At 40.4% G+C, this 20374-nt stretch overlaps 1 protein-coding gene across 1 annotated transcript in view; it reads left to right on the top strand.

Annotated features, from left to right (window-relative positions):
* Nucleotides 1-20374, top strand: part of pps (protein partner of snf) — a 709730-nt gene that overhangs the window by 217139 nt on the left and 472217 nt on the right. The gene's annotated exons all lie outside the window — the stretch shown is intronic.

The following is a 20374-nucleotide window of genomic DNA, read 5'->3' on the forward strand; positions in this document are numbered from 1 at the left end:
TAGTCTTCATGACAGCTGACCTGGCTGACCAAAGCTGGCGAATAGAATCAAATACAATGTTCACAAATCTGAGATTTATAGTGCCTCCGTTTTCATTCTTCTATATAAGTAAGAATACTGCAAGGTCCAGCTTGGTGGATCGTTGGCAAGCATAAAGGACGAATCTGTTCTCTACGCTACTCCGGTATCGTTCACGTCTTTTTTATTATATTTTTCACCCGGTGAACTCGACACAATACTGCCAACTTATAACTGAAAATTCTTGAGGACATATTTCCATGTAAATAACTAATTCCCTTGCTCCTACTTTAAAGTTTTGCACTTCTGGAAACATCATCTCTAATAGTCTTCTCTCTTTTTTTTTTATGAAACAAAAGCATGGTATATACTAAACATTATTGCCAATTAGCCCAACTGTAGAAATTTAAGATATAAGGACAATGTAATTTATGTCAATTTTATTATTTTTCAGATTAAATGTGAGAAAAGTACCACAAAAGATCAAGTTAGGAATACTGTGATGCATCTGATACAAGTACAGAAATCTGTATCACCACAGCCTTTCTACCAATACACTTTGGGCAGCGACCAACAACCATTTTCTTCAGACCTGTGCACTGCAGTGTTGAAAGCTAATATACCCCTGCATAAACCGGATCATCTTCACACTTCAACAAGCTGCTGGGAGCAATCACCAAGTTGGAGAAGAAGTGACATGCCCCTGGTGGAGTCGTTTAGGATTGTGGAACAAATCAGGGGAAGTTTTGACCAAACCTCTGGGAAGGCAAGCCACTGTCAGCGAAATAAAACCAGATGAAGTGACTTCATTGAAGTTTTGTCCAATCACTTCATGTGATGTTGGAAGAAATTTCTGTCAGTACAAAAACATCATGCATGAGAGGAGAACAAGATTTTTACCGGAAAAAATTGAAACGTTTCTTGTAAATTCCTTTTATACTAATTGTGTGTGTTATCAATTATAAGTAACTTTTCCATGCCTATTTTGCACGTTAGTGCCTATTTAAATGCCTATTTTAACTGTTTTTAGTGCCTATAATTCTCATCTCTAGTCATAACTCTCACTATTAGTGTGCAGAAAATTCTAATAGTGATTTTGAAGTCCTTCATTATCAATTCCAGAAGACTTCCAGCATCTTTTATAAGGTAAGATTTCATATGAGATTGTCTACGCGCCTAAAGCAGAGCCGTAAGTTGGACTGAGGCAGCTGCTGTAGCGCAGAGTACAAACACCGTGCACTGTATGTGATAGCTCCCCTGAAACAAAAGTTTTGAAAGATCCTGATTTAGGAAAAAGCCGTCATTTCTCCTTACACTCACTGTCGTGTGTGCTTTCACTGTGATGATTTAACAGGCCAACTCTGGCATGAAACGTGTCCACACAAAGTTTGTGGATATGTTGTTCAGACACTTCATGCCTCTGATGCTCTTGCTCAAACAGTTTAGTAGCTATAAAGGTGGTGTGAGTGATCCTTGACAAGTGTGTCATAGGCTTGTGACCTTCATGGTTTAAGCTGGTCTTTACAACGCTTCAAAGGGGCACAATGGGGACTTGTGCATGAGGAAAGTTTTCTGTACAGTAATTGGCAAGGAAGCCTGGTGTCGCTCATACGTCAAATATCAATGGCTTAGTGCACAAAGATAGTTATGTCCATTAAGACCAGTTTGGAGTTAATATCATATTTGGATGTCTCTCAAACATATCTAGCTAATTCACAATTATAGATAGTATGTCCAAATATTAGGGAACATGCTGATTTCCAAGGTGCAAATATTGCATGTTGTGGTTAAAGCAACAACTCTACTTCACGAATATTGTATGTCCCGTATAATAATCTTAACCTAGATATTTCACTTGGTTTTCATTTCACCGAGCGGCCAGTATTCAGTAACAGATCAGATGTAAGGCATTTCAGGCGTTTGCTCTATTAACCAGCGTTTTGTCTTAGGTCTGACACTAGACTCATCAGAGTGGGATGTGTCAGACCCTACCCACTGATGCTGGGGTGTATGCAGGTGAACTTATCAGAAGTGGCACGGTCTGCTAACTGCATACGGGAGATATTGGGTTCGAACCCCACTGTCGGCAGCCCTGAAAATGCTTTTCTGTGGTTTCCTATCTTCACACCAGGCAAATGCTGGGGCTGTACCTCAATTAAGGACACGGCCACTTCCTACCAACTCCTAGGCCTTTTTCATCCCATTGTCACCATAAGACCTATCTGTGTCGGTATGAAAATAAAAGTTTTCATTTCACTTGAAGGCTCAGATATTGTATGTCCAGACATACTACATGTGTGGTCTGCTGTAAGTGCAGATGGTGTGTATCATAAATTGTTGTTGAGAGAGCCTAAGGAGACTGATTGTTCTAAGAGCTCGTTCTGTTGTTGAAAAGGAGAGGTATTGGTCTCTTGCAGATGCAAATAGACAGAAACCACAGATTTGTTCACACGTTAGTGAGAAACCTACACAGCGTAAATGGAAGTGAAATCCTGTGAGTTCAAAGGGGAAGAGTAAATCTCAAATGTATGCCTACCTTCTGAAGATGGAGTGGAAAATTATGGGGTATGCTTGAAAATTTTATGTAATTCCTTTGCAATATCATTTCAAGTAACAGACCTGGCCTTGAAATACAAAGGTGAAGGTGACTCTTAAGTGGGAACTGACGGAAGATTAGGAAAATGTGCAATGAATAAAACAGGTGATGGAGACACAGATCATGTCAAGATGCAGACATGGTAGATAGTTTTCCAAGAATGGTATCACATTATTGCCATAAAGATTCGAAAAACTGTACTTGTCTCCAGAACTGAATGTATCAAAGATGTGTAGATTGTACATTGATACGTTCTGTCCAAATAAAAATAACAAATCTGTCTCAGCGAGTGTGTACAGGGCTATATTCAAGAGCTATAATCCAAAGCTATCTTTTCACGTACCTTAGAAGGATCAGTGTTCAAGATGTAACCAGTATTTACAGTGGTTCTGATAAAGCTCAGCTAGAGAATGAATGGAAATGTCATAAAGAACGTAAAATGCATCCATGAAAATGAAAAAAGAAGACATGCAGAGCGATCGAAGACAGAGGCATTCGGCAGAGGGCAATAACCTTTGATCTGCAGGCGATATTGTCCATATCATATGGAGGTGATGCTTATTACAGAAGAAATCTATCAGTGTTTAATTTTACTATATGCGATTGCTGCAAATCACAAAGAGGTGATGGACACTGCTACTTATGGGACGGGACAAATGGTGGTAAATGTTCATCAGAAATACGGACTTGTCTTCTGAACTACCTTTCTAATTTGCCTGAAAAAGTCACGTTTCCAGTTTTTCTGACACATGTGGTGGGCAAAACCGAAATCAGTTCACTTCTGCAGTTTTACTTTACGCTGTCAAAAAGTGTCATCATTTACAGGTGTTTGACATGAAATTCAAAGTGGGCACTCCTACCTAGAAGCAGATTCAATGCATGCAACAATAGAATGTGCAAGGAAGCATGACCAGAGGATGGGGTTTCTTATTCAAATGGCCCGTAAGAACGCTTCACCGTACAATGTGAAGCATTTGACGTATTCTGACTTCAATGATCTGCAAAAACTTGCATCTGTAATAATGCTTAACATGAAAACAGACAATGACGGTGAAAGGCTTAAGATCAAATTGCTGAGGTTTGAAAACTTGTCTTCCATTCACTATTCAATTCAAGAACGATCTTAACTATTGATGTCACACAAAAAAGGGAGAAACAAGAAACTGATTACGTGGGACACCATCAATCTCTTCCTGAAATATTCAGAGAGACTAAGTGTGTTGCAAGCAAAGGAGAAGGATTTACTCAACAATGGAGTCATCCCTTCTGAATACAGGTACTTCATTGAAGACATCCGTACTGCTTGTACCCTGGGTGAGTTGTGATGAGGAAGAAGAGAACTGTCACTAATGATGAGAAAGAATGGCATTGTTTTGAAAGATATGAGGTATAGAAGTGATTATTCAACTTTATTTAATTGCTTATTATTCATACCTTGTGATGTTATTAAGAAAATAAAATCATTTAATAATAAATAATGAAAATCAACAGGAAGGGACTCATGGAAAAACTTGAAATCCAGGAAAGAAAGATAATGAGGAAGATACTGGGGCCAGTCAAGGAAGGGGACAGTTATAAAAGACGGCCTAACCAAGAGCTCTACAAGTACTGTGAAAGAATAACGAATGTAGCAAGGAAGAGACGCCTAGCATTCTATGGGCACATCTACAGGATGCATCCTACCAGGTTGACCAACCGGATTCTCAGCTACTGGCAAAATAGGAAGACCAAGTCACCATGGTTGATGGAAGTGAATAAAGATCTACAGGAACTGGGAATAACAGAAGGAATCTTAAAGGATCGTACAGCACTCAGGAAGATGCTTAAACATAAGAAGTTCCAGGACAGATTATCAACAAAGAAGACTGGCGCCCTTTGGACAAAGGAGAGGAAGGAGCAATACAGCCTGAGGATGCGCAACTACTGGGCAAACATCAAAGCCCATTCCAAAATGCAATAGTTGAATGTCGTGGTCCTTAGCTGGCCTATACGAAACAAGAAGAAGAAATAATGAAAAAAGAATGTTGAAATCAATTCCTTTGAGAAATACAATGTTTTTGCCTTGAAGTTCTCTTTCACATTCTTAGTTCCAAATGTTGTATGTCCCAACATTCCATTAAAATATAGTGAATAATTCCTTTGCTAAAATGTGGTACAGTTGTTAAAATACAATTACAAAGAATTAATATACAGATCAATAACACTGGCTAGAGCTATATTATTTGTCGTAAGTAACTGCAACTTCATAGACTTTCAGTTTGAGTTTTCTCAGAATCGTGATCTTTGGACATGCAATGTTTATGCACTAAGCCATCAAAATGCCCAGTCCACTGAGCCAAGGGTCAAAGATGGAGACTTCTACACTGTACATGCACACTTTAGCTACAAGATTGCAACATGGTTCACCCATTTGATATCCAAGGTGGAGCGAATTGATGAAAATGCTCAAGTTTCCTGATGTCATGATGGTATTGCAAGTGATAAATATCATTATAGATCCGTATTGAAGATATACTGTAGGATGCTAATTAGTTTATTAATAATATCACCTATTCAATACATTAAATTTTAAACAATTAGGAATTGTAATATATATGGTAATAATGATAAATTCCTAATTGTTTAAAATTTTAATGTATTGAATAGGTGATATTTTTAATAAACTAATTAGCATCCTATAGTCATGGTGGTATGCATCCAGGTTTCATATCCAGAGAGTAACATAGTGATTACTAGGGAGCGGATTCTTATGGGCTAAAAATGTGAAAAATATTTATTTTTTGTGTGCTGAAAAACTTTAAAATATGTGATAACTAGAGCCCGGAAGTTCAGGCAATTCTTTTTGATAAAATAAGCAGGCAAATAAACACTTAAAATTTAGGAAATAGGCAGTTAAGTAATTAAAATAGACGTTTATAATGACAAAAATGGGCACTAAAATAATAAAGATGGTTTAATATAAGCTACGTAACACATCTACATCACATTTTAATACTGAATCTTACATCCCCCAGTGGGAGGGGATGATAGAATAACATCAACGGTATTCCCTGTGTCGTATGAGGAGGCGACTAAAAGGGGGACCAGGGCCTCTCAACTTGGGAATGTGGGTTGGTGACTACGGTTCCCCTACCTGAGTCTGGCGTTGCTTCCACTTGTCAGGTTCCTCACTCTTGCGTTTTCTGTCTGACCTCCCTTGGTCAAATATTGTTCTTTTCTGACCTCGACGGTATTAGAATTTTCGAGGCCTGGGGAGTCTAATTTTTATGTTCTTCGTTGTCCTTCCCTTTTCTTGCCAGTACCTTCATTTTTCGAGGTATCGGACCTCCTCCATTTTCCTTCTGATTAGTGTTAATAGAGGATGGTTTCCAAGTTGTACTTCGTCTAAACAATAATCAGTAACAGCACTTAATTTTACGTAGCATAGACAGCACCTGGCAACCCTCTCGACCGTTTAGCTTGTGAAGTTTTTGGTAGAGATTTGTTGTTATCTATTTATCAGTTTTTTAATTATTAATACAGTACAATGGAATTATTTTTTTCTTTCCATTGATTAATTTTAATACATAAATAACAGCAGAAAATATCCACATTAACTTTAAAAAGACAAAAAAAAAGCATTAAAGTAACAAAATAGGCTTCAGGAGCTAAAATAGGCAAAAGAAGGCAAAATAATAACCGGTCGTACGATTCCTAAATGTATGGAAACATGTTCGGCTCCTTGTGTCACTTCGATATAACCACCCATTTTGCGTAACTTCTGGGCTCTAGTGATAACAAATTGGAATAATTTTCCTTTAAATATCACATAACTACTCGCACTCGAGAAGTAAATAAGTTTAACGTTTTGTAGTGGAATATGGTGCTACCAAACGTGCTCCTTAAGGCAAATTGGTGTCTGTATGGAAACGTGCAGTATCGTATATTAATTTTTGATATGCCAGAGTATATATTATGAATGTTTTTTTTTTTTAAGGTAATGTTTGAAAAAAATGGTACCAGTTCGTACTCACCCATCACACACTGGAATATTAGTTGCTAGAAGTAGTCTCAGAACTGCAGTGAACAACAAAGGTCATCTCCAAATTGTCCATCACAAATGCATGCCGATTATCTCTAAAGAATGCCTTATACTGCGAAAATGGTCGCGCCATATCACATGAAGTCAGACGTGCATAGTTAAAGAGAGGAATGTAACCAACACTAAGGCCATCATTTTTGCCAACACGAGCACCCTCTAATACATTAGAAATTTGGTTCATTGTTTGAAATCCTCTGTTTTTCCTGAACAAATTTTGATATTTCGCCTTTAACAGTCCCTGTACCTGCGAAGCCGGGAGTGAATCTAATTTATTTTCAACAGCGCGCACTTCCTTCACTGTTTTGGACAAGAGGGTAGTGGATTTTTCAAGTATGTTTAGAGTTTTACACAAGAAGCTTAGATTGGCAGATATAAACGCCAAATGATTTTTCAAAGAGCTGTCTTTCAGTATCTGTTGAAGAATCTCAATTGACGACGTGTCGTTTTTATCTAGTGCATTCACAACGGATGCAAAACTTTCGAAATTGTCTGCATAGTATACCACAGCGCTAAGCCAGGTACCCCACCGCTAACAACAGGCAGAGGAGGAAGCGCATGATCCAAGTTTTTCTCTGTAAACAGATAGATTCTTGAGGGTGCTTTTATGAAGACGTTTTTGCCATTAGACACTAATTTATCCACTTGAGGATTCTGAGCCCGTACAGTTTCACATAAACTGTGTAGAGCATGAACAACGCAAGTATCATTTTCGGAAAGCTCACAGAAAGGCCTTCGGCTACCTTTTTCATGTAAGCTGCACTATCAGTAAGGAAAAGCAATTCACGTTGTATTTTATACACTTTGGCCATAGTAAGTGCATGGCTTCATTGAATAAGAGCTACAGTGACATGGTTTGCAGCAAGCATTTCTTTACATACTAGCAAATAACAATGTTCATGAGCAGTTTTGTCATTCTTCAACACACCAACTACATCATTTCCTATTTTTCTGCCATTTGAATCGGTGGTTTTGTCAATGCTCACCCACTGTTTTTCGCTATAGGCCGGTCTCCACTGATTAACATGTCAAGTCAATTCGTTGTTCGTGAGATGTTGGCACAGCTTCAGCAACTTCCTTGCCGTTTCCATGTCAACAGATAGCCAAACAACGCAAACAATGTGCTCCTCGTGAAGTAGGATTATAGTTACAACATTCTGTAACACTCATTCTCTTTGTTATAAGCTACAAGTACAGTACCGGTACGCGACACATGTCGTTCTCTCTGCACTATACTAAAATTTATAGCCAGAAATGGAGTGGAGCAAGATTACTTTGAACTTAATGACATAATAGAAAGGCCTTGTTTGTGGGATGTCTCAAAGGAATACAGAGATACAGCGAAAGAGGCTGACAGTTTCTAGGAACTCTAAATTATCTGTAATTATTCCCGCGAGTACATCAAAAAAATCTAGCGTCCCTCCGCTCCCAGTACAGTTGAGTACTGCAAAAAAAGTCAGAAATGTCGGAAGTGGGGGGGGGGGCGGATGAAGTTTATACTTCAAAGAGGTTTGCTTTTGAAGCAGTGAGCAGGATGAGGGGAGGAAATGTGTCTAATAAATCTGCATTTCTAAATCATAACAAGAAGCAACAGTGGCAATAACAAAGGCCAAATCCTCTTCATCTGAATCCATTGTCCATGTTTGAAAATACTAGACACCACCTAAATGTATTACTGCAAAATTGATCTGATGAACTACATATCATATAAACAAAGAAAGTCAAGTTTAACATGTTTATTAAGTGTGGACACAATGTTAAATGAAACAGTATTCAACATTTAACATGTTGATGGTGTCACCAGTTAACATTTAACACTTTTAACATTTAACATGTTGTTAAATGTTAATCAGTGAAGACCGGCCTTATCACATACTGCCCGAATTCTCTGTAAAGTTTCTTTGTAACATTTTGGGAGATGATTTTTCCTTAATGTGGATTTTGCCAAGAGAAATGTCGGCGCAAACAAATGCTGTGCACACATCTAAACAATATTGGGAATATTTAGATGGGCCTGCATTTGAAGTAGCTTGTTCAGCTATTACTAATAGTCGCGAACACACACATGAAGCAGCCGCAGTTTGCTTATTTCCAGACAAATGCTGGGTTATTTGAGAATGTCGATCTGCACTTACTATTTTACCACACGGTTGGCAAAATAATACTTTCCCATTGGTAGTGAAAATGCTTTTAAATTCCACTACATATTGTTGAAGGCGCTACCTTGTACTCGACTTCTCTTTTGGCATTATTTTGCAGGTTAGGACACACGCATTTACGGTGAATCACTGTTTCAAAAAAAGAATAGCAGCGGACACTGAAGGAAATATTTCTTATAAATCTATACAAAATCACTCGACCACGGGAATGATATATGGACCCTAACAGCTAACCTTACTCTTAGGAGTGATGAAATCCCACTACCTAATGGTGGGGCAATATTCATCCCAGTCTCCCATGTCGTAATGGTATTATGTCACCTTATCTCTCCGTGATCACCTTTAGCGGATATTCTATGAACAAAACCCGAGTGGACTGACTCATAAAAGCGAGTTGGAATGAATCATGCAAAGAAAGATCTTGTGCAGCAAATCACATCGCTTTCTAAATGTAACGACGTAGCCAGTGACCAGCAAGTTTTAGAACTTCTGGAGAGAAGTCTATAAATAGCCAAAACATTCAGATACATGATGTTAAATACACTGTTAAAAAAAAATACCGTAATCGTAAAATGAAAATATGAGCATTATTTTATAACGCAGAAGCATTTTAAATTTTATTGCTTAACAAATATTGCCGATTTATGTGCTTATTATAGATTTTCTTATAATACGTATTTACATTTTAAAAATGTGAAAATATGTGTTTTTATGTGAAATAAGATTAAGTTTTTACACTTGGGAATGCACAGTAGGAATAATGAAATTTGTAACTTGCGTTAAAACTTACACAAAAAAAATGTAATTACATAATCCGCTCCCTAGTGATTACTGCTTTATCCATCATGGGTTTGGTATGAGCTGTTGTTAGGTCTTTTTCCCTGAAGACGTAGTTAGATAGTCGACTGAATTCCAAGCGGGTAGCACTGAATTGTTTTCCACATGCTGTTCTGAGGTGCGTCGTTTAATCTTAATGCTCCCAAGGTACGAAAATTGTGGTGCCTATTCCAGAATCATACCTGAGACACAAAAATTGAATTCGAGGGCAGGTTGGGAAAGAATCTTCGTTTCTTATGCATTGATGGTGAGGCCAAAACTATCATATGCACACTTGAAACTATTAACTGACTGCTGCATCTCCTCAGGTGTAAGAGCAGGTGGTGCAGTATCATCAGCATACTGCAGGTCACACGAGTTAAGTGATGTGAACAAAGTCTTGTCAAGGTGATACCTTAATTTAGTGCCAGAGATGATACCGCACAAGTATAGCAGCCACGTACAGAGCAAAGAGCATTGAGGCAAGTACACACCCTTACTTCAGTCCATGTGTGATAGGAAAAAAGCATTAGAGATGTTTTTCTGGTGGAGAACGTCACCAGACATGCACTCATGGAGCGATCAAACCAAAGCAGATCAACAGTGCGTTCAGGGCAGCTAAAGTTGCCACATTCACTACAAGCACCTTCCAGATACTTGCTGTTTTTTCCCAGATTAAATGGATTAGTGAGAAGACCATTGTTTTTATGGATAAACCACCTCATTAGTATCTAAACTGGGTGAGCTGGCCATGCGGTTGTGGGTGCACAGCTGTGAGGTTACATCTGAAAGATCGTGGGTTCGAACCCCGCTGTTGGCAGCCCTGAAGATTGTTTTCCATTGTTTCCCATCCCAGGCATATGTTGGGGCTGTACCTTATCTAAGGCCGCGGCCACTTCCTTTCCACTCCTAGGCCTTTTCTATCCCATCGTCGGCAGAAGACCTATCTGTGTCGTGACGTAAAACAAATTATAAAAAAAAAAAAAAAAAAAAAAAAAAAATGTCTAAAAGGGAATCTCAGTATTTACGGAATGAGAACTGCACAAAATGATAAATAATTCCTTAACAAAGGTGACAACACCTTTCATAAAGTTTATAAGTTAGATAATTTTCAAAGTAATTTAGCTAACTGTTACATGATTACTGTACATCACCACCACTTGACTGCGTACAGCAAACTGTGCTTATCCTTAGCACTTAGTAAAACAATTCATTAGATTGCTCTGAAAATATTTTACAATAATAAATCATTGGTTTACAGTTCCAATTTCCTAGGTACTGTCGATAAGCCTGTTCCAGTTGATAATCATAAATGTCCTGTTCTTAATGACATCATCCATTGTCTTTTCCCTGCATTGTCACTTTTGACCATATCCATCCAGCAGGTTCTAGATGTAAAAATATGGCTAATATAGAGGTAGCTAAATAAAATTCAGGAAACTTAATCATAAAAAATTACCAGTGTTTCACCCCAGTGCGGGATGGGCTCATCAGTTGGATACCGCACCTTCCCAAGACACTGGCTGGTAGCGACACCGCTGGAAGCTATAAGCACAATGCAGTGCCAACATGACTTACTTGACTTATTTCCTGTATCTCCTAAGTGGAGCATAGGGCATCAATGAACTTCTAATTCTGCGCCATCGTCCTAATCTCTGTCCACGTCTTCCCTCCCTTCTGCTATTACACTCCTCCTCCATGTGTTCCTTGGTCTGTCTCTTCTTCTGCTACCTTGTGGATTCCATTCCAGGGCTTGTCTTGCTATGTTGTCTTTATCTCGCCATAATGTATGCCCGATCCACTTCCATTTCCTACGACGCTTCTCAATATCAATGGGTGTTTGATGGGTTCTTTTCCACCGCTCTTCATTGGAGATTACTTGTGGCCACCATATCCTCAGGATATTCCTCAAACTTCTGTTCACAAATGTTTGAAGTCTGCTAATCAGTTGTTTCTTAGTCTTCCATGTTTCACACCCATAGAGCAGTACTGACTTGACACTTGTATTGGAGATGCGTAGTTTGGTATAGGTGTTAAGCTCCCTTGATTTCCAGATTGGTCTCGGCATTGCAAATGCTCCTTTAGCCTTATTTATTCTATTTCCTATATCCTCTATAGTTCCTCCAGGGTGACTATACTTCCCAGATAGCAAAACATTGACTTGCTCGATCTCTTGGTTTCCTAAAAATAATACTGCATTGTTTCGGTTATTATAGCGCATCTCCTTGGTTTTCTTTCCATTTATCTTCAATCCCACCTCTGATGCTTCGGTTTTTAAATCATTCAGCTTTGCTTCCATATCCCTAAAACTGCTGGCAACCAAACATAAGTCATCCGCAAAGTCCATGTCCTCCAACCTGCCTGTCAGTCCCCATTGAATTCCTCTTCAGCAATTCATTGCCTTCCTCATCATAAGATCCAGCACCATCAGAAATAGTATACGTGACAGCAAACATCCTTGCGTAACTCCTGTGTTTACTAGGATGGGCTCACACAACATCCCCTGATATAAAACTTGGCATGTGTAGTTCTCATACATTTCTTTGGCTATCTTTATAATTTTCCTTGGGATTCCAAACTCTTTCATGGCTTTCCACATCTTCTTCCTCATTACTCTATCAAATGCCTTTTCAAAGTCTACAAATAGTCGATACAGTGACGACTGCAGATCTATGGATTGTTCTATAATTATGCGCAGTGTGTTGATCTGGTCTGTACAGGAGTAACCTTCTCTAAATCCTGCTTGTACTTTCCTCAGCCTTGAGTTAACTCACTTTTTCATCCTTTCTAAAATTACTTGTGAGAGTACCTTACTTGGTATCGAAAGGAGGGTAATCCCTCTCCAGTTATCGCATTCTAATAAATCTCCTTTCTTCGGAAGCTTAATCAACAGTCTTTTCTTCCAATCTATGGGGATCTTCTCTTCTTCCCAAATCTCCTTGAAAAGTGGGAACAGAATCTCGACTAAAGTACCCACATCCGCTTTCAAGGCCTCCGGTGCGATATTGTCCATACCTGCCGCTTTGCCATTCTTTAGTTGTTTAATAGCCCTTTGGACCTCTGTTCTTGATGGCAGTTCTGTACTTATAGCAACATCTTCCTGCTCTTCTTCTCTCATCACCTCTGTCTCCTCTTCCTCGATTGTTTCACGATTCAAGATCTCCAGAAAGTGTTCTCTCCATCTTTCTAGCTGTTCTTTTTTGTGTGGACAATAATCTCCCATCTTTGTCTTTCACTGGCTTGTCAGATCTAGAAACCTTTCCTACTAGTCTTTTGGTAATGTGGTAAAGGGTTTTACTATTATTGTTTTGTGCTGCCGTCTCAGCTTGTGTTGCAAGATTATTGATAAATGCTAGTTTGTCGCGTCAAAATCTCCTCTTGACTATTTTGTTAAGTTCATTAAAGTCAGTTCTAGCTTGTGCCTTCTCTTTTTGTGTTCTTGCAGTACTGAGTCTTTTTCTTACATTCCTTCCTTTGATTTACGGCTTCCCATGTCTCAGAAGTACTCCATTCCTCTCTTCCTCTCTCCCTTTTGCCTAAGACCTTTTCACACCTATGCTCTTCCACTTACGTTCAATATCCTGTCCTTCTTCCTCTCTTAGCTGTTGGAATCGGTTACTCAATTCTAGTGAAAAATATATTGTTGCACCTCCTTATCCTTCAGCTTATCCCAGTTATACTTTATTCTCCTTTTGTGATGTATGTGCTTAGTACTTGCAATCTTCAGTCGGAGCGTAGCTACTACTAAGTGATGGTCACTTCCCACATCTGCCCCCCTCTTATTCCTCACATTCAACAGGGTTGGTTCGCCATGTCTTGCTGATAGTGAAATGTCGATCTGATTCTCCATTCTGTGGTCAGGGGAAACCCACGTCACTTTATGGCAATTCTTATGAAGAAAGATAGTGCCTCCTATCACCAACCTGTGGTTACTACAAAATTCAATAAGTCTCACCATTCTCACTTCTGTTACCTATACCATGTTTTCCCATTATATTTTCTACTCCTTGGTTATCATTGCCAACTTTTGCATTCAGGTCTCCCATCACAACCATAATATCCCTTTTCTTTGCCTTTTTGGTGCATAACACTGCACCACTGTAATTGGTCTAACTCTTGATGCAAATCGAGCTACTACATTCCTTTCTGCGACTGGGTACTATTCTATCAAACTCTTCCTTGTCTTTTGAGTGCAAAGTGTGATGCATGTCAGTACGAGTTGGAAAAGATACAAACCATTTAAATGTAATGTGCGCAAATAAAACGACTGCGGTTTTTCGTATTTTAACACGAATACCAATATAAATGGTCCGTTATTGGACATTATAAATTTTCCAGCTAACTCAATCTTGGTTGCCAGCGTTTCGCCCTCGTGTGCTAGGGTGGGCTCATCAGTTGGTACCTAGCACACCTACCAATACGCTGGCTAGTGCATACCGTGGAGGCCACTGCGTAGGCTAACTAGAGCCACCGGCAGTGCCAATGCACTAAGAGACTTTGTCTCATTATCAAAAATTGATGCCTGCTTGGCCATCAGATGATATAGATGTTGATTCCCATAGGGAATCTTAAATATATGTCCTGAATGAGTAAATTTATAATACCAATATAAATGGTCCGTTATTGGACATTATAAATTTTCCAGCTAACTCATTCACGAGGGCGAAACGCTGGCAACCAAGAATGAGTTAGCTGGAAAATTTATAATGTCCAATAACGGACCATTTATATTGGTATTATAAATTTACTCATTCAGGACAAATATTTCAGATTCCCTATGGGAATCAACATCTATATCATTTTAACACGAAAACGTAAAATTCCCAGTCTTACATTAGGACCTAAACAGTAATAGGTAATCCCAAGACCTCCCATGGCTTTTTTTTTTAATGTAAGATGCAACATCTGTTCTGGTCTCGCTAACATAATCGTGTACGATAATATTTTAAATAGTAAATTTTAGTTAAGAAGGAGCAGTTTCGATTCCTGCCTGAAAGCCCAGTTACTCTACAGTGCCCTGAGGAAAGTGCTGAAAAACCTGTTTGGCAGTACGATCGAAAAAATATAAACATCTAACCCTGGATATATGTGGAGGATGTGCGTAGGTTAAAAAGGCATGCTTGATACGGGTGCTTTCATCTTAACATTCAACGTCCAGTCATTGCATGAGAGAAACAAAGTTGACATGTACCGTCTGACGGTCCAACCTTATATTCCAGAACCAATGAGGTGTTTTAACTACCGAAAATTTGGCCAAACCTCATTGCATGGGAATAAACATTTATATCATCTGATGGCCAAGCAGGCATCAAATTTTGGTAGTGAGGCAAATTCTCTCATAGTGCATTGGCAGTGCCGGTAGCTTCAAGTAGCCTACGCAATGGCCTCCACGGTATGCACTAGCCAGCGTCTTGGTAGGTGTGCTAGGTACCAACTGCCGAGCCCAACCTAGCACACGGGAGGCGAAACGCTGGCAACCAGGAATGAGTTAGCTGGAACATTTATAATGTCCAATAACAGACCATTTATATTGGTATTATAAATTTACTCATTCGGGACAAATATTTCAGATTCCCTATAGGAATCAACATCTGTATCATCTGATGACCAAGCAGGCATCAAATTTTGGTAGTGAGGCAAAGTCTCTCATAGTGCATTGGCACTGCCGGTGGCTTCAGGTAGCCTACGCAATGGCCACCACGGTATGCACTAGCCAGCGTCTTGGTAGGTGTGCTAGGTATCAACTGACGAGCCCAACCTAGCACACGGGGGCGAAACGCTGGCAACCAGGAATGAGTTAGCTGGAAAATTTATAATGTCCAATAACAGACCATTTATATTGGTATTGTCAAGGTTCCGCCTACCTGTGGACTGGTGTCTGCTGGTGTCGAGTGCACATCACCATCTACAGTATGTGTGTCAACAGCACTGGTAGGCATGCTCTAATATTCAAGGAGTGCCCCACTTTCACGAAGGGGAAAAATCCAGGATATCAAAACTGGATAAACTATCCTATCCAGATGCCTGAAGGAAGTTTAACTCTGTGGCTGCTCCGGAGTTCTCCATCTCCTTCGCTGAAAAGGTTGCACAAGTACGGATCTCGCCAGAGAATTTTGTACCCGCAGCAAGCACTTCCAGAACTGAAACATCGAATAGTAGCTACCAGCAATTATCAGCTATGCAAAGTAACTAAGGGTCCAAGAAGGTACGTATAACACCTGAGAAACCATCAAGGGTGATATTGCGAATGTTGTCTGGGAAGTCTACTTCCCAGAACATAAAGGAGGAGAAGCGGAAACGCCAACGCTTCCCTAAAAAGTTGGAGGAGAAGCCTTCTCCAACCCGCTTGGTTCCCTTAAGAAGACTGCCAATCCATCTGCTGGCTTTCCTTCAAGGATTAAAGAAATTGTGGGCAAGAGTGAGAGGCCCTGTAGACCTCCTCTTAGATCCCTTTCTGGGGAACCCGCATCTCCCAGCTGCTCCAAATCTGAGAGTTCACTATCTATGGAGTGTTCAGTCTCCAAGTCACCCTCTACCAAGAAGACAATGGAGACTGAAGCACTCATTATTGTCGATGATGAAGATGACAAAAGAGAAAGACACAAAGACGGCAGAAACTGGCAGGTAGTTGACCAAAACAAGGGCAAGCAATTGTCCTAATTTCGTAAAGCTACCAATCCACACAAACTGCATTAGTTTTCACTGTCGCCGGCGAGTTACGTCAATTGATATCCATCTCTGCGGCCTCCATAGTCTGTCTCCAGGAAGCTTGTTTGAGACCTGGACACACTATGAGAGAATATCGTCTTTATTCTAAAGACAGAGTAGCTGTGGACGGCATGGCGACTGGGGGCGTTTGTACCCTAGTTCGTTCCGACATCTTCAGCGACGAAGTACCGCTTCATACTTAGCTAGATGCTGTTGCAGTTTGCGCTCCGTTGTCAGTGATGACCACAGTGTGCAGCATGTACTACGACCTTGAAATGCATGCACTATAAAATTTGATCACTCGGTTACCTCCTCCTTTCCGTGTGCTGGGAGATGTGAATGCCCATAACACACAATGGGGTTCTCCATCTTTCTGTGCTAGGGGGAGGATGCTCAAGCAATCGATCAACCAGTTCGATCTTTGCGTGCTTAACACAGGGGAACCAACACATTTCAGAAGCGCACACCCACATTCTCACACCTGAATGTCACCTTGTGCAGCCATATGCTGATTTCCCTGCTACGGTGGCAGGTACACGATGGTCTCTGTGATACTGACCACTTCCCGATAAGTCTATCTCACTTGAATCAAAGACAGTCCAAAGTATCCAAGCGTTAGTTACTTCGGCGGGCAAATTGGCCAGAATTATCCAAACGCACAGTGATACCCGATGATATGCTGGAGTCTGTTGACAACCACCTTTCTTCCATTACGACTGGAATTTTGGCTGCTGCAGAGGAAACAATTCCTTCGTCGTCCCATATCCCTCACCGGAAACAGGTCACATGGTAGACCAACGAAACTGCAGCAGGTATACCTGATCGCCGACAGGCTTTTAAGCATTATCGTCGGAATCCTTCGATGACCATTCTCATCACATTTAAGCATCTCCGAGCAATGACCTGCTTTTTGATTCAAGAAAGTAAGAAAGCTACGTGGGAAAAGTATGTGTCTTACATGACGGCACATACTCCATCATCACAAATGTGGAATAAACTTCGCCATATTGTTGGAGTGCAGAACTTGCCCTCAGTCCCTGGAATCTCATTTAATGGAGATATAGTTATGATTCCTTCAGTCATTGCAGACCACATCGCGTCACATTTCGCAGATACGTCCAGTTCTAGGGAGATACAACACTGCATTTCAACCAATTAAGTGCGAGGCAGAGGCACACCGTCTCTCCTTTGCCTGTATAGTGTTTCGCATTCCTGTAATTGCCTTTCACGGAATTGGAATTGCGGAGTACACTCGTGCTGTGCAGGGACACGGCTCCTGGACCAGACAAAATCCACAACCAAATGCTTAAGCATTTGAATGACCGATGTCTCAAGGATATCCTCGCCCTGTTCAACAGAATATGGACGGAGGGAGTATTTCCATTGTATGGCGTATACCTGGTGGGAGTTCCATCTTTACGAATAAGGAGGCAGCAGTTGTTCCTCACGTACACTGCCAAAATTGGTGAAATGCCGCTACATCCAAGCTATCAATGCATGTTTAGTACCCAATACCGTCAGAGGTACCAAGACTGGCTGAATGCGACACGGCCGGTCAGTTTTTGAATTGATAGCTTGTGTCGTGAAATAAATATAGATATCTGTGGTTGTTTTGAACAGATTTTTAGCAAGTTAGCTCCATGAGTGGATATACGTCTAGATATACTCTTTGGACGCAAGGCAAACACGGATTCCTCCATTTATCAGACGTATTTCCGGGACTTTGTTTACCAGTATCTGGTCGCGAAACATATCTTCACGGATGGTTCTAAAATCGGAGAAAATTTGAATGACCGATGTCTCAAGGATATCCTAACCCTGTTCAATAGAATATGGACTGAGGTAGTATTTCCATTGTAGTGGCGTATAGCTGGTGGGAGTTCCATCTTTACTAATAAGGAGGCAGCAGTTGCTCCTCACTTACACTGCCAAAATTTGTGAAATGCCGCTACATCCAAGTTATCAATGCATGTTTAGTACCCAATACCGTCAGAGGTACAAAGACTGGCTGAATGCGACACGGCCGGTCAGTTTTGAATTGATAGCTTGTGTCGTGAAATAAATATAGATATCTGTGGTTGTTTTGAACATATTTTTAGCAAGTCACCTCCGTAGTTAGCTCCATGAGTGGATATACGTCTAGATGTACTCTTTGGACGCAAGGCAAACACGTATTCCTCTATTTATCAGAGGTATTTCCAGGACTTCGTTTACCAGTATCCGGTCGCGAAACATTTTCACGGATGGTTCTAAAATCGGAGAAAATATTGGTTGCTCTTCGTCACCGATGATATGAGCATAAAGATCTCGCTTCCTGGTGTATGTAGCGTTTATTCTGCGGAGCTTTACGCCATCTTAAAAGCTCAGCAGTTTGCATTGGGTGACGAAAGAAACCATTTTCTTATGTGTGCCGACTCGTTAAGTTTTCCGCAGTCTATTGAAACCTGTTTCTCGCAACACCCAAGGTGCAGCAGATTAATGACCTTCTAGCCAGGTTAAGTGATGCTGGCATCAGAATCACTTTTGTGTGGCTTCCAAGCCACTTTGGGATCGCAGGAAACGAACTTGCAAATGAAGCTGGAAAGGAACGGTACTTTTACCTCCAAGACCTGCCTGCTAAAGATATTTGTTCTCAGCTACGTTGAACCATCTGGGCGTGCTGGGAATTGGAATAGCTAGCTGTCCGAACTCCCAACAAGCTGAGAGCAATTAAGAAGACACCCACCGTGTGGCGGTCCTTTTTCCGGCCTTCACGGAGAGAGGCCATAGTATTGTGTAGGTTGAGGATAGGTCATAGGTCTTATCTCCTAAGGAGGGAAGATGCCCGCAGTGCTTTCTTGCCAATGATGCGACTACTACTGATCTCGTTGTCCGCTTTATGTGCGACAGTGGATTAATCATGGGTATGTAAAATTACAAGTGTACTGTTACTCAGGGAATGCATGTTCCCTTTTGATTTGTTAGTGATTTTTTTGGCTTAATTCAATAATTTTTTTAGAGCCTCCGTGGCTCAGACGGCAGAGCGTCGGCCTCTCACCGCTGGATACCGTGGTTCAAATCCCGGTGACTCCATGTGAGATTTGTGCTGGACAAAGCGGAGGCAGACAGGTTTTTCTCCGGGTACTCTGGTTTTTCCTGTCATCTTTCATTCCAGCAACACTCTCCATTATCATTTCATAGCATTTATCACTCATTAACAAATCACCTTGGAAGTGGCGACCCCATTGTAATAACAGCCTATATATGTTTCGTTCATTACATCCCTGAGCCGGTCAATGACTGGAAAACAGGTTGTAGGTTTTCATTTTTCAATAATTTTTTGTGTTATTTTGTACTTCGTTTCCAAATTCATTCGTTATATAAATAATTTTGTTATTTTTAAATTTCTTTTCCACTTAATTTGTTCAGAGACTATGATTACCTAGTTGTACTTCCTTTTAAATCACCACCACCACGTGCAGTGTTGAGAAGTCTCTTTGTGAGGGTACATGTTTTGGTACCATAGATCAAGCTCTGTATAAAGCAGCTGTTGAACGTCACTAATTTTTTGCTTTCTTTGCAATCCTAACATCCTAAAGAACGGACCTCAGTTTTACAGCCGGTTGGTAATATCTCTTATGACTAAACTGTCTAAGGAGACTGCCGAGGTGGGTGAGACTATCCACACTCTCCAACTGGTGGTTTGTTGGTTTGATGCTTGCTGGTTGGCCATCTCTCTTCACCACCATTACTATCACCATCTTAGTTTAATTTCTGAAACTTGGCCTTCCATGTGTTCTGCCAGACAGTCAGAGGTTGTACCGTCTTGGTCTGTTAGTTTGATGCTTGCTGGTTGGCCATCTCTGTTCACCACCATTACCATCACAATCTAAGTTTCACTCTTGAAACTTGGGCTTCCATGGGTTCTGCCAGACAGTCAGAGGTAGTACCGTCTTACATGCTCATGACCTGGCTTGACCTGACGTTATTGCATTGATGTAAAAACAATGTCACATATTG

The sequence above is a fragment of the Anabrus simplex genome, chromosome 8 (genome assembly GCF_040414725.1).
Source record: "Anabrus simplex isolate iqAnaSimp1 chromosome 8, ASM4041472v1, whole genome shotgun sequence".
Lineage (NCBI taxonomy): Eukaryota > Metazoa > Arthropoda > Insecta > Orthoptera > Tettigoniidae > Anabrus > Anabrus simplex.